The 25,208-nt window shown below is 34.6% G+C and overlaps 1 pseudogene; it reads right to left on the bottom strand.

Annotated features, from left to right (window-relative positions):
• The window catches only part of LOC120158049, a 40,823-nt pseudogene extending 29,361 nt beyond the window's left edge, over window positions 1-11,462 (bottom strand).
• Window positions 11,463-25,208: the final 13,746 nt, after the last annotated feature.

The following is a 25,208-nucleotide window of genomic DNA, read 5'->3' as shown; positions in this document are numbered from 1 at the left end:
TCCTTTGCTGTGTGCTTAGGGTAAGCTATATGGACTTATTGACTTGGGCTTAAGGATACAAGCTTCAGAGCCTATCCTTAAGTCGGCTTTCTTTTTGCTATGTGCATAAAGTAAGCTATATGGAAAATAATTTTGGCAACTACTGATGGTGTACCAGAAAGGGTTTAAACTATGATTTTCAAAAGTTAAACTCTTTTACGAAATTGTGATATTTACTGGACTATGATTTGTACCTATTATGATTATTATACTGTTGGAACACACTAGACATCCTATTCGATCTCCTGAAAATGTCATACTTTGAAAGGTTTCTTATGAACTGAGATTCATGGCTTCTACTCGATGAACTTCTAAGGGAACCCCAAATTATTCTACAAGCTGGTATACATATGATTCAATAAGGAAATTATATGGCTTTCTATTTATCTACATGTCATGTAGCATCATCTGGTAGTTCTGTATTACTGAGCTTTCCAAAGCTCACTCTATTACTCACCTTTTCAGGTTAAAACAATTGTACCAGTGCATCTATCGACTTCAGTAAGGGAGTTCTTCCGGCGTGGTTGCAGAGTATGGTATTTATGATTAGGGGGCATGTAATTGTATTTTGATTTATATACGAGTTTGGAAATCTGTTTTATTTTTAAATAGTGATAAATGATTTTATAAGTTTACATGTTCTGATAAAAAGTTTTAAAATTTCCGCTATTTTTACGGTGGGTCGCTCCGGTGACCCTAATGTGACTTCCCGAATCGGATCGGGCTACCCGCATCGGTTTGGGGTGTTACATTTAGTGGTATCAGAGCTTTGGTTTGAGTAAAAAATTTTGAAGATATACCGGCCGGTCGAATGTCAAAAGGATGTCTGATCAGTATATGCCCCTAGACTACAATTGTACCTCTCTGAGCTGAAACTCCAAGGTCGAGACCCTCTCTGTAACGAGCTAACCTAAGTTTTCTATCCGTTAGGGCTCTACCTTTGCTTAAAGGAATATCAGTAACATCTATCTAAATTTTGTAAAATACCTCACGGGCCATATGAGAGTTACTCATCTGAGAAATTCCGATCCAACTCCAGAAATGAAATTTTGATATATTATTGTTCTATGAACATAATCGCGTAGCAAAAGTTGAATTGAATTCACAATGATATTTCCATTCTGATTCTTTTATTGGAATGAGGAAGAGTTCTGATAAGAATGTATACTCAACTGGTTAAGGATTAGTGGAGGATCCGTACTTCTGTAAAGCTACTAGAAGATATGAAAGAAGTGATGGAAGTTTCATTTTTGCAATTCTGTGACATGAATGAATTTCGAGGACGAAATTCTTTCAAGGAGGGGAGAATTGTAACACCCCAATTTAGGGTTATGTTTTTTCTAGATTAAATATGAAGGTTGGAAAAAAATTGTTTTATTAGACCATTGTTTTATTAAACAAATGGAGGATAATATAGTAGGTAGAAGTGAACAATTGTTGGTTGTGATGGGATTAAATTAAGGATAATGCATTACCACCATGAAACCCATTTAGTCGACTGAAAAAAAAAATTAATTAGTGCTTCCATGGCTTTATTCTCTGTTGGATTTTTCCTAAAGTTCCCAACAATCCATGTGCAGTTTCAATCATGGAGCTTCTTCTAGCATCGCATGTGCCTCAATCATCATAACTCCCCCTCTTCCACTAATTATTTTGTTCTCTTCACCATACCCTTGTAATCAGTTGTTGGTATATATATTCCTACTTTAGTTCTTATGAGTAAAAAAATTAAAAGAGGCCTAGCTAGTTTTAGCTACCTTCCAATAGCAATGGATGCCGATTCTGTAGCTTGCAACAAATCATGGTCCATCAACGAGGACTCACTGATAAGATACGTTCAATTTGCAAGTGAGAGTTGTGTGCAGGAGTTCGGCTTCATCCGAGAATGGTCGTGACGGATGGAAGGTTCTCAACCGTAACAACGGTATGGAGATATCGAAACGAAGGTTGAGATCTCTTCAATTGAAACCAAGAAAACGCATCTCGATTCTCTTTACTGTTTCTGAAGCTCATCTCAAATCCCCAAACAACCAACGTTTTGAGCCAAAAATACTCCGTTGCTTGAGCTAAAATGACGAACATGGAATATTGTATGTAAGAAGCAAAGTATTCGGAGGTCGAATTCGTGATGAAGAGTTTGATGCGATTCAAACCATGTATATTGGTTCTCGGATGACGATTAGTGACGACAGTTGATACGGTGGTCGTCGGCGTTCAACTACCTATCAACGAGGCTTCCTTGTTCATCTGCAAAATATGGCTTGAAGCTTTAAAGATTAAGTAAAGGAATGAAAAAGAAATGGTGGAATGAAACAAGGCACGTGATTTTGGGGGGTTGTTATTAAAGTGAGAAGGCAAAATTTCAAGGTAAGCCATCCAAGTTGTTAAAAGCTCAACCTTGTCTCTTAGTTTTCATATTGATATGATTATGACATAAAGGTTTAAATAAGATCAATTTAGTCCATGATGTTGGTAATTAAATGTTACTGGCTCTTCAAGTTTTTAGTTATGCAAATTGGGTTTTCAAATTATTAATTAGATTCTAATAAGTTATTTTTTTTATGACAAGGAAAATTATTGGAAGTCGTATTTGTACGATAAATTATCCGTGTTCGTTAGAAAAAGACTGGAAGCTAGAAATCAAGTTGGTGAGCTGGAATTTAAGACTAGTATTTTGGGTTTTGTTGATGTTCCGATTTTTGAGGCCTGTTTCGCCAAATTCAAACCCGGTAAGATGTTTTTCACTAATTTATCACCCGATTCGATCCGTTTTTCAGAATTAAGCTATGTTTTTTTTATGTAATTTCTGTTGATATGCATCTGAGGAATTATTGGAAGTTGAATTAAGGATCGAGGACTTTCGAATGGAAATTAATGGTCGATCAGGATGGCACGAAAATCGAGGTAATACTTTACTACCTCTTTATGCTTTATGGAACATGTTGATATCGGTAAATGCATGAATAAGATAATGTTGATCACTTTTGTAGAGTTGAATAATTTATACACTTGATATAAATGTGGTAGAAATTCTGCAACTGAATACGGATCGAGTGACTAAGATAAGAGATTTATAATTGTTAGAATTAAATTACAAGTTTGTGATTGGTGATAAAGAAATCAGCTTTGGATTTGTAACTTATATTTTATATCATCAAGGGTTAAATGTTAAAGGTACTCTGATGGAAAATTATGAGAATACTCCGATATGGTAAATTTACGAAATTACCCTTATATTGGAAAATGATAAGAATTATCCCTGGAAGTTGATTAGTAAATCTGAAAAGACATATTGATCTGATAAAACTACTTATGTGCATAAGAAATGCTAGTTTTGTATAGGAAATGCGAATAACCGGTTTTTAAAACCAAGAGGGTTTGTGCAAGATATTAGAATTCTATTAAGGAATTATTTCAATATAAGAGAATGTTTGGGAAAGCAATTGATCATAGGATCTCTAAATTATAATTATTTTCGTTAAGAGCTATTATTGAAATTATATGGTTAAGAAATAACGAAAATGCCCTTGAGAGATAAAATAGTCTGAATTGACCCTGAATGAGAGAGTACTTTGAGGATTTGTACTTAACTCGATTAAGTACGAATTTAATTGTTAAGATCCTGTCTTTGTACAGAAAAATTTATAATATTCCGTTTGTAAAATCTGAGAAGACACTTGACCCGAAAATATTCGAATAAGGAGTAAATACTTGAAGAGTAATTTATCGAGGTATTCTGCTGACAGAATTGTTCGAAAGGACCGAAGTAATGATAAGATTAAATTAAATAATAAGACCGGATGGAAGGAAATGATTGAAATATTCTAGAATTATAAAATGACCAAATTACCCCTGGAATGGAAATGACTCAAGAATGTCACCAAGCTCAGGAATGAATGGATATACTCAAGCTTTGAAATGAATAGAAAAATGTTGAGCACCAAAATGACTAAAATGCCCTTATGACCTAGAATAAGTAAATGTCTTGGATTAATTAAGAAATCCAAATAAACATGGATGTTGTGCTACCAGTAAAAGTTATGGAATGCAGTTTAAGTGATCAACCAACGTTAGTGTTATATCATTACCTGAATGATATAAGTACCACTTGAATGTTTGTTCATCTTCTCAAATTTGGATCGATGATAATTCTGGAAGTACTTGGCTCAACTCAACTCTAGAGCGCATACAGTACTAATAAGTGGGTATTCATGAGTCAAATCAACCACGAATACCAGAAGGACTTTATTATATGAATAAATTAAACTGAAATGAAGTACAACGTGTATTTGAAATTCAGAAACGTCTGAATTATTCTGGAAAACTTTAAAGTAATCGGGATAGACTTGCTTACCAAACGAACTAAGTAACATCAATGACTAAGGATTAAATAGGTGATTTGATGAGTTTGGAAATACTGTTGAACTTACATTATGAATTGTCATTATGGGTTATGAGCCATGGATCAAGTACGTCAGTATTTCCTGACATTGTTGAAACGTGGAAATGAAATAAAGACCGTTGGAAGATTTATTCAGTGATGATTATGGGGATGATCTATGGATCTGCATTATGGTATTAAAGAGTGAATACACTGGAAGGATAATGAATTGAATTGTTGACATGCATCAGTTTGAGAGTTGTGTAACTCGAGTTGTTTGATAATATGATCGATAGTCGTAGATTGTAAATGACTTGAATCTTCGATTCTATATTTCATCTAAAATCACTTCGGTCATGTTTGAAAAAAAAAACAAGTAACGCAGTTCTGAATATCTCATTTGGTTCAATTGGGCTGAAATCCTATGAATTCAAAGTATATTCCTGAATACCCCTGATTGTTTGGGTAATGGAATCACTCGCAGTAAATATGAATTTAGAATTATTATGTATAAAGGTTCTTGAACGTTTTCCTAATGCACACGAAAATATAGTGGGATTCTAATGTATCAACCTTAAATGTCTGGCTAGATCGGTTAGTAATCGATTCTCCTCAATAGGACCTTATTCCTAGAATTCGATCAAATTTCATAAGTTTCATGTTATCCAAAATGATAACTACAATGGCCTCTGAAAATACTTGGATTCTCTAGTGTGTTCCCTACTTATTACTGAACTGTTTTATTGGTTTTAATATGTGGTACACCGAATTCATTGGTTATTGTTTTATGGATGCACCAATTTAATGTGACAATTTATGGTATATGGTTGCTATCTAATTTGTGTTTTGAAATGGTATATGATTACCATGTTTTTGGATTTATGGAATTTATGTCACGGTGCAATTGAATTTTGGAATTGAATTATGATGGAATAGCTCTGATCAAGCTAAATGGGCCTAATGTGACTCTTGAGGGCCCCAAGATGTTTCATTAGGTCGGCTTTCCTTTGCTGTGTGCTTAGGGTAAGCTATATGGACTTATTGACTTGGGCTTAAGGATACAAGCTTCAGAGCCTATCCTTAAGTCGGCTTTCTTTTTGCTATGTGCATAAAGTAAGCTATATGGAAAATAATTTTGGCAACTACTGATGGTGTACCAGAAAAGGGTTTAAACTATGATTTTCAAAAGTTAAACTCTTTTACGAAATTGTGATATTTACTGGACTATGATTTGTACCTATTATGATTTTATTATACTGTTGGAACACACTAGACATCCTATTCGATCTCCTGAAAATGTCATACTTTGAAAGGTTTCTTATGAACTGAGATTCATGGCTTCTACTCGATGAACTTCTAAGGGAACCCCAAATTATTCTACAAGCTGGTATACATATGATTCAATAAGGAAATTATATGGCTTTCTATTTATCTACATGTCATGTAGCATCATCTGGTAGTTCTGTATTACTGAGCTTTCCAAAGCTCACTCTATTACTCACCTTTTCAGGTTAAAACAATTGTACCAGTGCATCTATCGACTTCAGTAAGGGAGTTCTTCCGGCGTGGTTGCAGAGTATGGTATTTATGATTAGGGGGCATGTAATTGTATTTTGATTTATATACGAGTTTGGAAATCTGTTTTATTTTTAAATAGTGATAAATGATTTTATAAGTTTACATGTTCTGATAAAAAGTTTTAAAATTTCCGCTATTTTTACGGTGGGTCGCTCCGGTGACCCTAATGTGACTTCCCGAATCGGATCGGGCTACCCGCATCGGTTTGGGGTGTTACATTTAGTGGTATCAGAGCTTTGGTTTGAGTAAAAAATTTTGAAGATATACCGGCCGGTCGAATGTCAAAAGGATGTCTGATCAGTATATGCCCCTAGACTACAATTGTACCTCTCTGAGCTGAAACTCCAAGGTCGAGACCCTCTCTGTAACGAGCTAACCTAAGTTTTCTATCCGTTAGGGCTCTACCTTTGCTTAAAGGAATATCAGTAACATCTATCTAAATTTTGTAAAATACCTCACGGGCCATATGAGAGTTACTCATCTGAGAAATTCCGATCCAACTCCAGAAATGAAATTTTGATATATTATTGTTCTATGAACATAATCGCGTAGCAAAAGTTGAATTGAATTCACAATGATATTTTCCATTCTGATTCTTTTATTGGAATGAGGAAGAGTTCTGATAAGAATGTATACTCAACTGGTTAAGGATTAGTGGAGGATCCGTACTTCTGTAAAAGCTACTAGAAGATATGAAAGAAGTGATGGAAGTTTCATTTTTGCAATTCTGTGACATGAATGAATTTCGAGGACGAAATTCTTTCAAGGAGGGGAGAATTGTAACACCCCAATTTAGGGGTTATGTTTTTTCTAGATTAAATATGAAGGTTGGAAAAAAATTGTTTTATTAGACCATTGTTTTATTAAACAAATGGAGGATAATATAGTAGGTAAAAGTGAACAAATTGTTGGTTGTGATGGGATTAAATTAAGGATAATGCATTACCACCATGAAACCCATTTAGTCGACTGAAAAAAAAAATTAATTAGTGCTTCCATGGCTTTATTCTCTGTTGGATTTTTCCTAAAGTTCCCAACAATCCATGTGCAGTTTCAATCATGGAGCTTCTTCTAGCATCGCATGTGCCTCAATCATCATAACTCCCCCTCTTCCACTAATTATTTTGTTCTCTTCACCATACCCTTGTAATCAGTTGTTGGTATATATATATTCCTACTTTAGTTCTTATGAGTAAAAAAATTAAAAGAGGCCTAGCTAGTTTTAGCTACCTTCCAATAGCAATGGATGCCGATTCTGTAGCTTGCAACAAATCATGGTCCATCAACGAGGACTCACTGATAAGATACGTTCAATTTGCAAGTGAGAGTTGTGTGCAGGAGTTCGGCTTCATTCGAGAATGGTCGTGACGGATGGAAGGTTCTCAACCGTAACAACGGTATGGAGATATCGAAACGAAGGTTGAGATCTCTTCAATTGAAACCAAGAAAACGCATCTCGAGGGTGGCACGACTCCTACGCGATGAGGAGGTCAGGTCGGTTAATGACACTACTCATACTATGATAAGTCTTGGCCACCTAGGAAGGGTGATAACAATGCTCATACTATGATAAGTCTTTGTTATCTAGGAAGGGTGATAACACTGCTCATACTATGATAAGTCTTGGTTATCTAGGGTTGACACGGCTCCTACGTGATGAGGAGATCTGGTCAGGGGATGACACTGCTCATACTATGATAAGTCTTGGCCATCTAGGAAGGGTGATAACACTGCTCATACTATGATAAGTCTTGGTTATCTAGGGTTGACACGGCTCCTACGTGATGAGGAGATCTGGTCAGGGGATGACACTGCTCATACTATGATAAGTCTTGGCCATCTCAGAAGGGTGATAACACTGCTCATACTGTGATAAGTTTTGGTTATCTAGGGTTGACACTGCTCATATGCAATCAGTCTTGGCCAAAGAATTTTGGTTTCAAAAGAAACCGATTCAGAGATAATACTTCAAAAGAAGTTATCTCAAAAGAGACAAAATTTTGTTTCCTAAGAAACAAACTCAAAGATTCTTTATGTCTCAAATGAGACAAAATTTGTTTTGAAAGAAAATTGTCTTAAGCGAGATAACATTTTGTTTCGAGAGAAACAACATCAAAAGATACTGATAGTCTGCTTGTTCCTGCTAGTGGAGGAAATGCCTTCAGAAGATCTAATAGTTTGCATCAGGATGTTAAATCCCCAAAGATGCCCAAACATTTGCTATTGAATATTTGAAGATGCCTCCATTGTTCCTCATTGCTTGCTTCAGCGCTGATTCTAAGCATGAGCTTTGTGTCTGAGAGCCACATGTCATTTACAAAGATCTACTCTAGAGAGATTGTCTTATTTGAAAAGTGTTTTTCTTCTTCTTTTATTTTCAAAAGTCTGAAAATATCAATTAGAAGAGTTTTGAAAAATATTTAATCAAATATTTTGAAAATATTGCCCCTTTCTATGTTTTACAATTTAGACAAATCATAAAACTAGAGTTCATTGGATATCAAAGAATTAATTACATTGTTAATCCTTCAATAAATTATAGCTATTTGACAAGTGTCAATATTAAAGCTATCTCTGGGGAATGGTTAAGCAAAGAAAGGGTAAAATGTTTCAGGTTGTTGTTTTTGGTCAATGGTTTGGCCTTCTTGTTTATTTGATGCTCACTGATTTAATGGGATAGCTTGTATGTTCGTTTACTGGAAGAGTTCTCCGACTCCCAGCTCTCATGGTCACACTCGGATTGTGCGAGGCCTTATCAAGGAATTTGTATATTCGAGCCGCCTTTTCAGTTTTTCTACTCAAATCTTCCTTTGGTTTCAAGACGTTATTTAGAATTTATGTCTTGAACCACCTTTATTATTTTTCTCTATCATACATTAAAGATTTTAGAAAACCTTTTGCAAATAAAGATTAATCCTGATGTGCAGGATGAAATCTGAAGATAGTCTCTTATGTTTAGAAATTCATGTATGATTAGAAGGGACTTTTAAGGCACATAATATAGGCCATGGTTCACGGTTATGAAAGAAAATGATACATAGGCCCATCCAAGTGTTTTTGGGTATTGAACCAAGGATCAATTCATTTCGATGTCTTCGATTTTGTCTTGCTCAACTTGAATTTGCTCGTATGTCTTTCTCTTGATGCTCTATGATATTTGAGTGGAGTGATTCTGGAATGATTGTTCTTGATCTATCTCGTAGTTTTATGCTTGATGCACCATTTGACTTTAGGGAATCTTTGCATGTGCTTCTTGTCCCCTTTTCTTTGTTTATTTTCTCTTTCATTATTTTATTTTTTATTTTTGTTCTTTGTTTTTCTCTCTGCTTTGATTTGATCTTTGCACTTGGCATTTGGTTCACCTTTCGGTATCTCTTCTGATTTGATGTCTTCACTCATGCGAGCAGATTTCCTCTACCTTGACCCCCGAGGTGGATGATGATCCTTGGTTAGGGTTGAATCAGAAAAAACATGATTTAGGCTAAAATAAGGACACAAGGGATATATTTTCTCCTTTTGTGAAGGGATAAAGAAAGAAAGTCTTTCATCATTTCATACACAGAAATCCTCTCAAAAGATGTATCCCCAGGGGGATAGATATTCAAGATTAATTCTATTTACATGAAAAAAATATAATTAATGCATGATATAATTATTTTGAATTATTGTCCAAAAAATTGGCTCCCTTTTCCCCAACTTCGATCTTGAGCTTCGGAGAAATATTTGTTGAATTCCAAGATATGCTTTCAAAGAACTTATCTTGTTTGAAAATGTTTTTCTTCCTTTGGATTTTGAAAATTTTGAAAAATATCAAAAGGGTTTTGAAAAAATATTGCATACTTCTAAATCATAAATAGGAGTCATTGAATATCAAAAGAATCAACTGCTCTTTTAATCTTTGATAACTGCAAATCTTTGACAAATATCAAGATCGAAAGGTTGGTTTAGAAGTTGGCTACCTAAACTCTAGGATTTGTTTCATTGATTCAGTCATCTTGAAGATTATGGCATGCCCCTCTTTCTTGGTTTGACATTTTGATTGGAGGTAGACACAATGACACAACTAGCATAGTCAATTGTTGGACCTTTCAGAATACTTTTGTTTTAGTTCTATGAAATCTTCCATTTTTCAAGCTCCGTAGACTCCTTTAGTCAAGGTAGTATAGAAGTATCAGTCTAAAAATGAGATTTATGAGTGCTCGTGTGAAGTCGACTATAACAGGTGTTCCTTAACTCCCTTAGTCCATATTCACCAAAACTCCTTATTTAGTATATTTGATTTAGTTTGCCATTGTTTGGCTAGCTGAATCCTATCCATAAAGCCGAGACGTTTAACCAATTACTTTGGAGGGACAACTCAAGCTTTATTGTACATATATCTTATAATCACCTTTATCAGGCTAGCTAAAGGATTCGTGTCGTCACAAAGTCTTCTACTTGACAATCACAGTGGAGCATACACCGAATTGCCAAGTACCCGATTAATGTCATGGTTTGAATGTAACCTATTCATAAAGCCAGGGCTTTCGAGTTTTCTCTATAACCAATTGTTTTAGCGGAATAGCTCATCTTTATTGTATATATATATTATATATATATTTTTTGTTGGGTAAACAGATTCCATTTCTTAAGCTCATTGAGGAGGACATGTTATAGTCTAGGTGTTTGTTGAAGGTCAGAAAATCTCATCGTTAGAGTTCAATTCCCAACCAACTGACCTAAACTAGATTCACCCACTCAACCATTCCATCTGAGAATATCATGATCATCATTAAATGTCATCAACAGAAGTAGAAACCAATTAGTTTTGTAATCTCATATGTCAGTTGCTCATTTTGTCTGCTCCTGACACATACTGAATGCCAAACCCTTGATTGACTCTTCATATGAAGAGAAAACTAGCTTGGTCCGTGCAAGAGAATGGTATATATTTTGGTGTATCTCTGGAGTAGGATCAAGGGGTTCATGTTTTGCAAGGTTCAATCTTATCATTTGTCAAAGATTTACAACCTCAATTATTAAAAAGCTTTTAATAAAATTGATATTCAAATAATTTCAAGATTGAAATTTGCTCATTGTTCATTTCCTAAGAATGAAGCATTTTATTGAAAATGTTTGAATGTCAAGTGACTTACAAACATTCATGCATAGATAGAAAAACAAGTTCAAACAAGATGATATGCATGAGAATGCAACAAAAACTTCCTGATGGATGCCCCGGCCAACTCTCGATTAGAATGCCCCATTACACTTTGAACATTAATGCCCCTAAATCGATTAGATCTTAGACATTACGCTTCAATGTTCCACAGTTCTCAGTGATGTGCCCTGAGCTCCCAATACGATAGCTGTATATGGCGTTAATAACATGGCCTTTAGGATATGGGGCATCTCTTGGTTTGGATTGAACTGGAGTTATAAGGCTCTTTTCAACTAGCGTTGGGAGCAATTCCTTATACGTCATTGGTACTGGATTGATGCGAAAATGCCTTAGGAGGTTTATTCTGGTAGGAAGGTTTATGTTCAAGTGAACATATTGTACTCAATGCCTTTAGGTTTTATTAGTAGAAAAAATGTTGGTGTGATTTTATTGGCTCAAAGAATGGTATGTGTATGACTTCTTATGTCATAAAAAGGATAAAAACAATGTTTCAAAATCTCAAAGAAAAATAATGTCAAAATTTGGTCATTCAGTAGTGACCATGAATTATTTCGGGTAAAGAATCAAGAGATTTTTTTTGTTTTAGAAAGGATAAGAAAAGTCTAATCTTACCATATGTCAAAAATCCATAATTCTTGAAAAATTAAAAGAATCCGTAATTCATTTGATATTCAAAGAACTAAAGATTTAAAAATCACTCAATTATTCAACCTTAGAAGGTAGCATAAGTTGAATAGTTTAAAAGATTAAAAAAATATAAAAGACATAACAAAAACGATTTCAAACAAAACAATGCTCTCAATGCAAATGGTAGATGCAATGCCCCCATCTTTCTTCGATTGTCCATGCCCCTGAATCCATCAGGTTCTGGATTTTACGCTTCAGTGCCTTATAGTTCTCGGAGGAATGTCATGAGCTTCCTATGTGGTAATTGGACACGAGATTAACATCGTAGCCCTCGGGATATGAGGATTATTTTCTTAGATCATTCGGGAAGGCTTAGTCTTACAACCAGCTGAACAAGCTCCACCTGTACTAATTTTAGCTTCTTGCTTCCATATGGTATCACGTGGTTAGGACCACTTCATCGAATCCTCCACAGATTAATTACATGTGTTTTTATAAATGATGTATGCAAAAATGCTTGAATGAATACAATGCAGAATGTAAATGCAAAAGGTATCGATTTCCAAAAGTAACCATTCTTAGAAAGAGTTTCATTTCTCCAAAAGAGCTTTCATCTTTACAAGAGATATCAATCTACGAATATGATTTGGCCCTTTTCTTTAGCTCCATGATCTCAGTCATGACCCCAATAACTTTCTCCTCTTTCCATAAAAGACTCTGAATCCAGACAGTGAGTAATTGAGTGCAGCCTCTGAATCGACTTCCCTCCAATCTACGACAATTATTTAAGGATCAAAAGGTCTCTATTAAGACAGTCGATGCCCCCTTGGGCTCTACCAAACCCTCAATCCTGGCCCATTACAGGCTCGTGCGGATCGAGTTCAATTCGAGATGATACATTTCCTTATGTCCATACGGAGAAATAATTTATTTGAGGTAGACATAAGGTTTTTATGAACTCCAAAGATTACTTGCTAAAACCCATATGGAGAAGCAATTTATCTCACGTAGGCTAAGCTTTCACCTCAACTTAAAAAGGACAAAGCTCGTAAGTGAGCTTATGTTATGCAAATGCTCGTGTTGTGTGTGAGGAGAAACTTACAAACCTTTAAAAACACAACAAAAGATAATACTTTCACTAGTTCCAAAAATCTATCTAAATCTGAAGACCACTGAAAAAAAAACAATTAGTTAAAAGTAGGATAAGGCATGATATGTCGAAACCCACAATAAATAAAAGGATCGAAAATTAAATACAATTTAAGTTTGTAATTCCCAAATATAAAACAACGTATAATCGTTCATGGTCTGACTCTCGAAATCCCCAACGGAGTCGCCAAGCTGTCATAACCATTTTTTAGGTGAAATAATTATTTATTATTTAAAAACGATTATGATTTTAATTTTGGTAAAATTAGAGATTTTGAATTAAATTGGATAGAGTCGCTATCAACCTTTGGATTAGGTAGGTTGAATACCTAAAAACATATTTTAAAAAACAATTTTAATAAAAATCATTTTTAAGACAAAAAGCTAGTCTGCCTCACCAAAGATTCGACTAAATGGATTCGAGGGTCGTTTTCAAGTGGGGAAGGATTAGCACCCCCACAACGCCCAAATTTTGGTACCTAAACGATTATACAGTGTTCAAATATTAGGAATTACAAACTCGAAAATACATTTAAATTACGATCCTTTTATTCATTTGATTTTATTTAAAAAGTGTCAAATTTCAGATGATTAATACCCTTTTGTATGAACAATCTTCAGGAAAACACTTCCTTTGTAGTTAGGAGATTTTCCCATAGATTCCCCTCACAACATATATTATTTCTTAATTTTCGTAAAGCTAAAATAAAATAAAATAAAAGTGAAAAACAGTGAAAAATATTCGACATAAATAATCATGGAACAAATAAAATTATCGAATATAAAATAAACATTTATGAGACAAATCCTTGAAAAGGCACTTTCCCTTATATTTGGGAGACGTATTCGTATATTTTCCTCACAATGAAAATTTATCATTTTTTTCATATATAAAAAATACCAACGTGCACATAAATAAGGGAATAAAATGAATACATCTAAATATTACAAACCGAACAAAAAATAGTATTTGGTAATTACAAGAACCAAAATAGCAAAAACGGGAACTGAAAGGACCAAAATAGTACAAACAAGAATTTAAAGAACTAAATGGTAAAAACAGAAGCCTAAGGGACTAAATACCAAAACAGAATGTTAAAGGGTCTAAATAACAAAAATAGAAGGTTAAAGGACTAAAATAACAAATACTAACATTTAAAGGACTAAAATAGATAAAACTGAAACTAAAAGAGCTAAATAGTAATTACAAAATAAATCAGAGACCAAATCACAAATGTTAAATAATACAGGCACCAGAAATGTAAATAACCCATAAATATCATTAGGGACTGAAATAAAGTAAACTAGAAACATAGAGGATCAAACAATAATTAAACATATACATTCATGACCAAATCAGTGACCAAAACAAAAGATGCACAAATCTGAAGACCAAATTTGAACATCAGCCAAAATACATAACATACAGAATCAATGACTAAAATGGACTAATAAAAACATATATTTCTTAAGTATAAATAAATTAAAGTGTAATGGTCCCTATTTAAATAAAACCGTAAAACTATTTAAAGTTAAATAGGGACAAATTTACGACATAAAACAACATATGAGACCAAAACAAAAGAAATTAAAAGTTCCATTAATGACCAAAATGATAAAATTACAACTACAGAGGACCTGATTTGCAAATAAACCCTGCGCAAAATGCTCCATGGGTACCCCTTAAACGACGTCGTTTGGTGTCGCATATATAAGGGTGAGATCCCAACTAAAACTAGCCTAGCTTCATTTGTTTCCTTTCCTTGGTTCTTTGAAAGAGAGAAAATTGAGAGAAATCTTAAGAGCTCCCTTCAGAGTTCCAAAGATTTCCATAACCCAGTGAGTTACCACAGCGCCGGCCATCACTGATCGACGTCGACCGTCATCCGTCGACGGCGGAGGAGAGAGGAATTCACTACCCGATTCATTTCTTCCTCCTTAGCCCGAATCCAGAGTTGGATTTTCAAGACAGTGGCTAGATCGAAGTTGATCTAAAGAAAAATATAAATTTTTCTTACGTTTTTCCTTCATTTCTTTTCTTTTATTTTGATTATCTTTTTGGGTTTATCTTTTCGAATCTCTCTCTCTTTTTTCCTTTTCCCCCTCTTTTCGAATGGGTTTCCCTTTTTTTCCTAAATCACTGAATGCTTCCTTGATTTATGGAGATTGAATGATTCGGGGGTAGGTGAGTTCATCCCTCGAAATTTTAGGGATTAGGTTGGATTTATTTTGATTTTGGTTGCTTTTCGATGTAGTGGTAGGGTAGGGTTTTTGACTTTGGTTATTATTGATGGCTGTTGACGTAGGTGATGACGACGTTGATCGATGGTGGCTCTATGGCTCGACAATAGCTCGTCGATGGCTCACACGCGCGGCTGGGAAACTAAAACATCGATGGCAACGGCTACTGGCTGTTGAAGAAACCTTAAATGGCTTTGGATCTGGACCGTTGATTTGGGTCCAGATCCAACAGATGGTATTTGGGGTACTGGCAATTAAAGAGGAAAAACCCTAACGTTTAGGTGCGAGGCCTGGACTGGGTCGGGTTCGAGTCACCTCCGGGTTGGGTTTTGTACTATTGTTGATCTGGGTCTGTTGGATTATATTACTGGGCTCCAATCGGGTTTTGGATTCTGCTGGGCTATTGCGGATTGTTTTGTAATTGGTCTGCTGGTTATATTTGGCCTGTAATCATATGTAATACAACTAATTAATAATAATAATAATAATAATAATAATTAATAATAATATTTCTGGCACAGACAAAATTGGGTGTCTACAAGAGTATTTCAAGAATATAAATTCGGAAAAGAGGTTCTAATTACGTAATTATTTTAAGCTTTTATATCATATATAGAATCTCAGAATTACAGTTGTCTGATAATGAATGTCCCTTTTTGTCAGCATTAGTTTTTTCAACAGCTGATCCATTCCACTTGATACCAAATAGATTTATTCCAGAAGGTAATCAATAACACCCAATTCTTTACTACCCGAGTTCAAAATAATCCAAAAACAATCATTTCACCATTATTATCGCATTTTCTTTACAACCAAACTAACAAGGCTTTCTTATGATGTAACTAAGGTGATGTGGACAGGACTAACATGCTTCTACTCCATGCCCTAATTTTCAATTGATCATGTAAAAATGACATAAATCTCCTTTTAATTTTCAGTTGATCCAATAAAACCGACATAATTAACACCCTTCTTAGTTGTCCTTGTTTACTTAATCAATCCATTTTAGTTCAAAATATGTCATGTATTAATATGAATAATTAACACCCTTCTTAGTTGTCATTGTTTACTTAATCACTTGTTAAAAGTAAAGAGATTTAAAAAATATGTTGCGGAAGAAGGCTATCGGATAGAGCAAAATTGCAACTGATAATTTGAGAAAATAAAAATGAAAATAAAGAAGACACAAATTTTATGTGGAAAACCCCTAAATAATATAGGGTAAAAACCACGGGCAACGGTAGAAGAATTTTACTATGAGAAAATAGGAATTACAACTTCTCTCGATCGACCAAGGAGAAAACAATGATAACTCTCTCTTGATAAAAAGGAGAAAACAACTCTCAAGAAACTCTCTAATATTATCTCTAGTATTGGAAGAAAGCTAGAATACTTTGGGATGATTTTGAAGCTAAATGAGCTAGGGTATTTATAGTTGAAGTTTAAGGACTAATTTGTAAATACCCTAAATTTGAATGACTAAAAGTTTGTATTTTGCCATTTCTAAATGTCAACAAAATCAAGCTTGATTATTGAATTGCACCTTTCGGTGCATTAATACTTACAACTTTAGGTGCAAGTTGCACAAACTTTCAACAATCTCCCACTTGAAGATTTTATTGGAACAATCATATCTTCACACCATTCTTTCTACCTTGTACCATCATGTTGCTTACGTCTCTGACAGGCCACAAGAGGATCGACACCAAGTAAATTTATCAGCGTTGATCGCCTTCGTCATAAAATCTGTTATGTTGTCTTTGGTATGGATCTTCTGCATATATACTGTCCCTTCTTCCACCTTTTCACGAATGAAATGGTATTGAACTCGTATGTGCTTTGTCCTTGAATGAAATGCTGGATTTCTTGCTAAATGAAAGGTGCTTTGACTGTCACAAAACAGAGAGACATACTCTTGATTGTGCCCACGCTCCTCTAATAACATCTTCAACCAAATTTCTTCTTTACTGGCTTATGTAGCTGCTACATATTCTACCTCTGTTGTGGACGTAGCCACAACTGACTGTAATTTTGAAACCCAGATTACAACTCCACCAGCAATTTTGAACACATATCCTATAGTAGATTTGCTTTTATCCAAATCCCATGCATAATCAGAATATACATACCATTGATTAGTAAGTTTGATCCTCCGCAACATAATGCAACATTTGAGGTTTTTCTTTGATATATTTCAGGATCCTCTTTACTGTATTCCAATGCTCTTTGCCTGGATTCACCATGTACCGACTAACCACTCCTACTGCTTGTGCAATGTCTGGTCTTGTGCATATCATAGCGAACATTAAACTTCCCACTGCTGATGCATACGGTACTCGAGACATCTCCATACTCTCTTCTTCACTGATAGGACTCATACTAGAGGATAATTTGAAGTTAATAGGAAGAGGGGTAGAAATTGGCTTACAATCTTGCATGTTAAATCGTTACAAGATCTTCTTTAAGTAATTCTTTTGTGAAAGCCAAATCTTCCTATTACTTTTGTCTCGGTGAATTTGCATCCCTAGAATCTTGTTTGCTGATCCAAAGTCCTTCATTTCAAATTCCCTAGCCAGTTCTAGCTTCAATTCTTCAATATGATCTTTGTTGGGTCCTGCAACCAACATGTCATCCACATATAACAACAATATAACAAAATCGTTATCAACAGACCTCTTGAAATACGCACAAGGGTCTGCATTAAGTCTGTTATATCCAAGGCACATAATGAAGGAATCAAATATCTTATACCAACACCTCGGCGCCTGCTTTAGACCGTACAAAGATTTGTTCAACTTGCAAACTAAGTTCTTCTTTTCTTTTTCTTCAAAACCTTCGGGCTGGAGCATGTAAATTTCTTCTTCAAGATTTCCATGAAGAAAAGATGTTTTAACATCTAGTTGCTCTATATGTAAATTCAATGTAGCACACATTGCCAAGACTACTCGAACTATTGTTAGTCAAACCACAGGAGAAAAGATTTCATTAAAATCAATACCTTCTTTTTGAGCATATCTTTTGACCACCAGTCTTGCATGATATCTCTCCACTTGATCATCACCATTTCGCTTGATTTTGAAGATCCATTTGTTACCAATTGGCTTCCTTCCTTGTGGTAGTGGCACAAGGTCCCATGTATTATTTTTATGAAGGGCTTCAATTTCTTCTTGCATCGCCATCATCCACAGTGAAACATCTGAGCTGTTTATTGCCTCCTCGTATGTTGATGGCTCACCATCCTCTGTTAAAAGACAGTATGCAATATTTCATTCTATAACATAATCTGAGTGCCAATTGGGACGTCTTCTCACACGATCTGATTGACGAGTTGTTGGAGCTTCAGAACTCTCTGGTTCTTGTTCATCATGCGCTGGTTCTACTTTAAAAGAATCTCCTTGTCCACATGTATTTGTGTAGTCTCTGACTTTTCAGTGCTATCATCGTCTTCTTTTCTTTGTAGTTTATCTTCTACAAAGATAACATCCATGCTAATGATCACTTTACGGGTAGTGGGAGCCCACAAGCGATACCCCTTTACTCCATCAATATATCCAAAGAATTTGCATTTCCTGGATTTTGGATCTAGCTTTGAAATTTCTTGGGAGTTGTACATCACGTACACTATACTTCCAAATACATGGAGGTTTGAATAATTAGTTGGTTTACCAGTCCACATCTCCATTGGTGTCTTAAGCTCTATTGCAGTTGATGGAGCTCGATTCACCAAATAACATGCGGTATTGACTACTTCTGCCTAGAATGATTTTTCTAGGCCTGTATCCCTCAATATTGCTCTTGTTCTTTCTAACAAGGTTCTGTTCATCCGCTCTGCCACTCCATTTTGTTGAGGAGTGTTTGCCACTGTGAACTGTCTTTTGATGCCTTCTTTCTTGCAAAAGTCATCAAATTCTTCACTTGTGTATTCTCCTCCATTATCTGTTCTAAAACACTTGATCTTATTTCCAGAATCTAGTTCCACCCGTGCTTTGAAGTTTTTGAAAGTTGAAAACACATCTGACTTCTTCTTAATAGGGTACACCCAACATCTCCTGGAGTAGTCATCAATAAATGAGACAAAGTATTTTGCTCCGCCTAGGGATATAACTGGTGCTTGCCATACGTCAGAGTGAACCAATTCTAGAAGACCTTTGTCTCTATAATTTGATGTGTTGAATTTCAACCGGTGTTGCTTACTTGTTATGTAATGCTCACACAAAGGAAGTGATACCTTTATTAAGCCTGGAAGTAGCTTTTGCTCCATAAGGACTTTCATTCCTTGATCTGACATGTGTCCAAGTTTCTGACGCCATAGCATTGCAGAATCTGAACTACATGAGGCAACAGAGGCTTTTGCTTCTAGCAAAGTCTCCCTCTTCAGTATGTACAAGCTTGATGTTATCTTTTCGCCTTTCAACACCACAAGCGCTCCACATAACACCTTCTTGATTTTATTCTGTGTTTCAATCTTGCTTGCATTATTATCCAACAATCCGTAGGATAATAAATTTTTCTTCAGGCCTTTCGCGTGCCGCACATCTCGAACAACTTTAATTGTTCCATCATACATCTTCAATTTGATGGTTCCAACGCCAACGATCTCTAAGGCATGATCATTGCAACTATACACAGATCCTCCTAAGACAGATTCATAATGATGAAACCATTCTCTTCTTAAGGTCATGTGATATGTTGCTCCCGAATCAATGAGCCATATATCTGTAAATATCTTTCTACATTCCATGGTGGTTGAAGCTTCACAACATAGAGCATCTCCATCATCTGAAGTGTTTGCGGTATTGCCTTGTGGATTGGAGTTTTTATTGAGACTCCAACAATCATTCTTCAAGTGACCCTTCTTTCCACAGTTGTAGCACTTTAAATTCTTTTTGCTTCTCGACTTCGATCTACCATGTTTGTGACTGCTGCTTTGGTCACGTTCTGTTGATCTCCCTCTCATCGTTGTCAACGCTTCTGCTTGTTGCAGATTTACTTGTCTGTCTTCCTTGTTCTTGTGCCAATTTTCTTCTTGTAGAACAGCAGCTGCAACATCATCGAAGACTAGACTGGTGACATTACTGTTTGTCAAGTTGATGATGAGTTGATCATACGAATCAGATATACTTTGAAGTAGAAGTTCAACACGTTCTTGTTCTCCTATTGTACATCTTAAGGATGTAAGCTGAGAAAATAATGTGTTCAATGTGTTTAAGTGCTCCGTCACTGAAGTAGATTCTGACATCCGGAGAGTATACAATTTCCTCTTAAGGAAAATTTTATTGTGCAACGATGTGGCTTCGTACAATTTGGTGAGATGATCTCATATCTCCTTAGCCGTCTTCTTCTCCTCGATGTTTGACAATACTTCATCTGCTAATGCTAGATGAAAGTTTGCCATAGCATTCCCGTCCATCTCGTTCTATTTTTTTCATCTGTGAAATCTACCGGCCTTTCACTGATAGCTGCTAGACAACCGTCTTTCCTCAGGATGACCTTCATCTTCAATTTCCACAATGAGAAATTTCTCCCATTGAATTTTTTAATATCAAATTTCGTTGCCATAGCTTCTTTTACGGATAGCTCCCACTATTTCACTATCGTGAATAGTTCTCTGGAACCTTTGAAAGAATGGGTAATAACTTCTTACTTTTTTATGTTGGAGGATCCACCTTTTGGTGGCAACCACAAAGACAATAAACAAATATTACACACTCTAATCTGGCTCTGATACCAATTGTTGTGGAAGACGACTATTAGATAGAGCAAAAGCGCAACTGATAATTTGAGAAAATAAAAATGAAAATAAAGAAGACACAAATTTTACGTGGAAACCCCCTAAATAATATAGGGTAAAAACCACTGGCAACGGTAGAAGAAGTTCACTATGAGAAAATAGGAATTACAACTTCTCTCGATCGACCAAGGAGAAAACAATGATAATTCTCTCTTGATAAAAAGGAGAAAACAACTCTCAAGAAACTCTCTATTATTCTCTCTAGTATTGGAAGAAAGCTAGAATGCTTTGGGATGATTTTGAAGCTAAATGAGCTAGGGTATTTATAGTTGAAGTTTAAGGACTAGTTTGTAAATACCCTAAATTTGAATGACTAAAGTTTGTATTTTACCCTTTCTAAATGTCAACAAAATCAAGCTTGATTATTGAATTGCACCTTTCGGTGCATTAATACTTGCAACTTTCGGTGCAAGTTGCACTAACTTTCAACAAAATATTCATACAAAAAAAATACCCATTGTTAAAAAAAAGATATTGACAACTTTTATAAAGAAAGACCCTTCCCTAAGTCTTCTCTAATATTTTTCTTAAATCATTCGAGCCATGACTATTATAAAAGAAAGAGAGATTAGGGATCGTTAGGTAGCATCATTCACACATAATATACAATATATTGTTAACCCTTCTTATTTATTATTAGTTTCTTTTATTTTTCATTCATTCTTTGATGTAAATTTCCCATTGTTTAATTATTAAATGTTCAATGGAAGAGCCAAAAGAAGACATACACATTTGTTCGAAACATATGTCATCTTCTTGTCTAAAACATTTTCCATTAGATGTCTGGTTTTAAAGTTTGTGCATCTTTGTTTGACACCATGTTGCTAAGGTTAAGCCATAGCCATTAGACTCAAGTATTGGAATAGTGTTGATTTGATCTTTATCCGAAGTGTTGATTTTATCTTTATCCGAATCCGAATTCAGTATGTCATATTATTTTGAAAGAATACGGGTTGATTTCAAAACAAAAGAACATTCCATAGTAAATGATAAGAAACTTAAATTGCATTTTCTAGGTTAAACCATTTTTATTTGGTTTCCCGTTTATAAAATCATAAACTTTAGTATCGTTGAAAGAACTAAATCATAATAAATATGAAATCAAAATCCGAGATTTCCCACAATCGTTTGCCAGTCTAGTGCTGAGTGGTCCAAGAGTCAATATACCAACAGATCAATCTGTCAAACCCCCCAACCTATCAGTTGTTGATTTTAATAATGGGTTCAGCCAGCAATTTTGGGTGCTTTCCATGTGTTTATGTTTACGAGCAATGGAGCGCTCATGAAGAAAATTATAATGAGGGGAAGGGGTTATATATATATATTGACATCGGAAGGAGTTATATATATAAGTATTAAATGGAGCATAATAAAAATGTATTGAACAGCTACACAAATCATATTATATAATGTGTTAGATTTTATTTATTTACTCAAAATTCATATTAAGATAGAACATGCAATAAATTATGTTTATATTATTTTATGCGTCTTTTTTATAAAAATAATTATCAGATTGTTAAAGTATTTATCATATAAAAGTGTATAAAATAAAAGAAATTAAAATTCAATCCATTTTAGTTCAAAATATGTCATGTATTAATATGAATAATTAACACCCTTTTTAGTTGTCCTTGTTTATTTGATCGCTTGTAAAAAGTAAAGAGATTTAAAAAATATCTATACAAAAAATGTTTGCATTTGTTTTGGAAGTTTGCATTATAATAATTAGCGTGGAAAAATTTGATATCGAGAACTTTAATAAAGAAAGATCCTTCTCTAAGTCTTCTCTAATATTTTTCTTAAATGATTGGAGCCATGACTATTATAGAAAGGAGAGATAATGGATCGTTAGGTAGCAGCATTCACACATACTATACAATATATTGTTAATACCAAATGATCCTCTTATTTCTTATTTGTTTCTTTTATTTTTCATTCATTCTTCGATGTAAATTTTCCATTGTTTAATTATTAAACGTTAAAACAAACATGAACCACACAACTTCAATAGTTAAAAAGATGATTGTTATATCTAAAGATTCTGGGTTCAAACACGCTTCCGCAGGGGTATATGAGCATTCATTGTCAAATGGAACTAATTTAATCTTGCCTCCATTTTTGTCTCTTTTTTTTTTTAGAGTAAACTACATCAGATATCACAGAACTTTACCCGTTGACTCATTTATACCACTGAACTTACAATTTTCTCAAGTATAGCATTGAACTTTAGTTTTGCATTCAATTATGACTCCGTCATTAAATCACTAACGAGATGATGATGTGGCTAAAAGTTGTTCACGTGATCTGTTTCACTAGAACGATGTCGTTTTGGTGCAACTATTGTGATGCCTAAAACAAAATCGTTTTAGACATTGAGCTTTAGGACCGTGTCAATTTTTTCACTAAACTTTCAAACATTTTACTTTTTTGGCACAACACTTTTCAATCACTACTGGTAGCCAATCACTACCCTTCACCCATTGTCTTTTGTTGTAAAACTGGTATCAAAACGTTTACATTTCACTCCTCATTCTTCTCCTGGGATTAGTTTTCCATAAAACTCACTCAAAATCGACAAAATTAAACAAAAATCTATTTTTTTAGATGTTTGGAGATTTTCTTAGATTCACGGGAATTGGGGTGTTTGTTCGAAAATCTGAATGATGAGAAGCATTTTTTCAAGAAGACGAACAACATACCTCAAAAGTAGCTTTATCGGATGGTCATTGAAAGAGATCGCATTATTAATACGTTGAACTTTTAAATAGATTTTCGTCGATTTTGAGTTGATTTCGTGGAAAACTAATCCTAGGAGAAGAAAGATGAGTGAAATGTAAACGTTTTGATATCGATCTTGCTATGAAATATAATCGGTAACAAGCATGGATTGACTGTCGGCGGAGGGCAGAAAGTATTGTACTAAAAAAATTAACTATTTAAAAATTCAGTAGTAAAATCGATACACTCTTAAATTTAAGTGCCATAGTGCTAAGGGTGATCATTTCTCAAGCATTTAGCAATTCATTCGACTCTCGTGTAGACGTACCACATCAATATTTTAATTTATGTAGATTCATCTAATTAGTAAAATATTTTGACGGTTAGTCAACTAACAACTTTTATATAAAATAGAACTATTTTAATCCAAAATGAAACGTTAGAGGTTAAAAATTGCAAATAAAAAAAATCAAGGCAGGAACTCGATCACTTGAAAAGGAGCGCCAAGAAAATCAAGGCAGGAACTTGATCACCTGGAAAGGAGCACCAAGAAAATCAAGGCAGGAACTTGATCACCTGGAAAGGAGAACCAAGAAAATCAAGGCAGGAAGCCAGGAACGGAATTTTCACATATCTATTTAAAAGACATAAATTTTAACATGTTTACATTGACATTTATAACTTGCAGGTTCGTTGTTGTTGCACATACGAAATTGATGGTGCTTACCGGCTTTATTTGAGAAGCCGCAATCCTCCATGAAGTTCATGCGTTTAGAACATCAAATCTTCTTAAAGGGAAGTTGTTAATGAGCTTGAGAAACATCAAATTACTCACCAAGAAGTTTTCTTTTATGGTGTATTTTTGGAATTGTCTTTTTCTTTGTCTGTAATTTGATAGTCAATAATACATTGTTTCAAGTCCATTTCAGAGGAAAAGTTTATATTATATTTTATAATAATATTGTACATTATACATATGTACTCACAATAATGGATTTTAATTCGACAATTACAAGCATATTTGGTTGCATTGGGGAAGAATATAATCCTTTACAAGAGTTTGGTTCGATGATCCGGCATCCCATACCGTTGTCTGGCTATATGTCGAATACGGGCATTGTATACATATACTTGAAGAAAAATGAAGGTTGAGAGCAACATAAAAACGTACCATCTCCCACAAGCTTTCTTGTTCACCCATCAATGAGGGAAAATAATGGAGTTGCACTAACCCAAGCAATATTAGGTATGATTTGACACCGTGGTGCTAAGGTTCAGCCGTATCCCTTAGACTCATCCAATTGAATAGTGTTGATATCATCTTTATCGGAACTCGAATTTGTTGTCATATTATTTTGAAAGATACGAGTTGATTTCAACACAAAAGAACATTTCAATTGCAGATGATAAGAAACTTCTTGGAATGGTTTTGAGCTTTTAAATAAATAAATAAATAAAAAAGGCCTAATTTTTGACATTTGAGGCCAAAGGGCCTAAAGGAGGACTTCACTTGAACCATT

Source organism: Hibiscus syriacus, unplaced genomic scaffold, assembly GCF_006381635.1.
Source record: "Hibiscus syriacus cultivar Baekdansim isolate YM2019G1 unplaced genomic scaffold, ASM638163v2 tig00111303_pilon, whole genome shotgun sequence".
Taxonomy (NCBI): domain Eukaryota; kingdom Viridiplantae; phylum Streptophyta; class Magnoliopsida; order Malvales; family Malvaceae; genus Hibiscus; species Hibiscus syriacus.
This window is presented reverse-complemented; position numbering and strand designations above follow the sequence as displayed.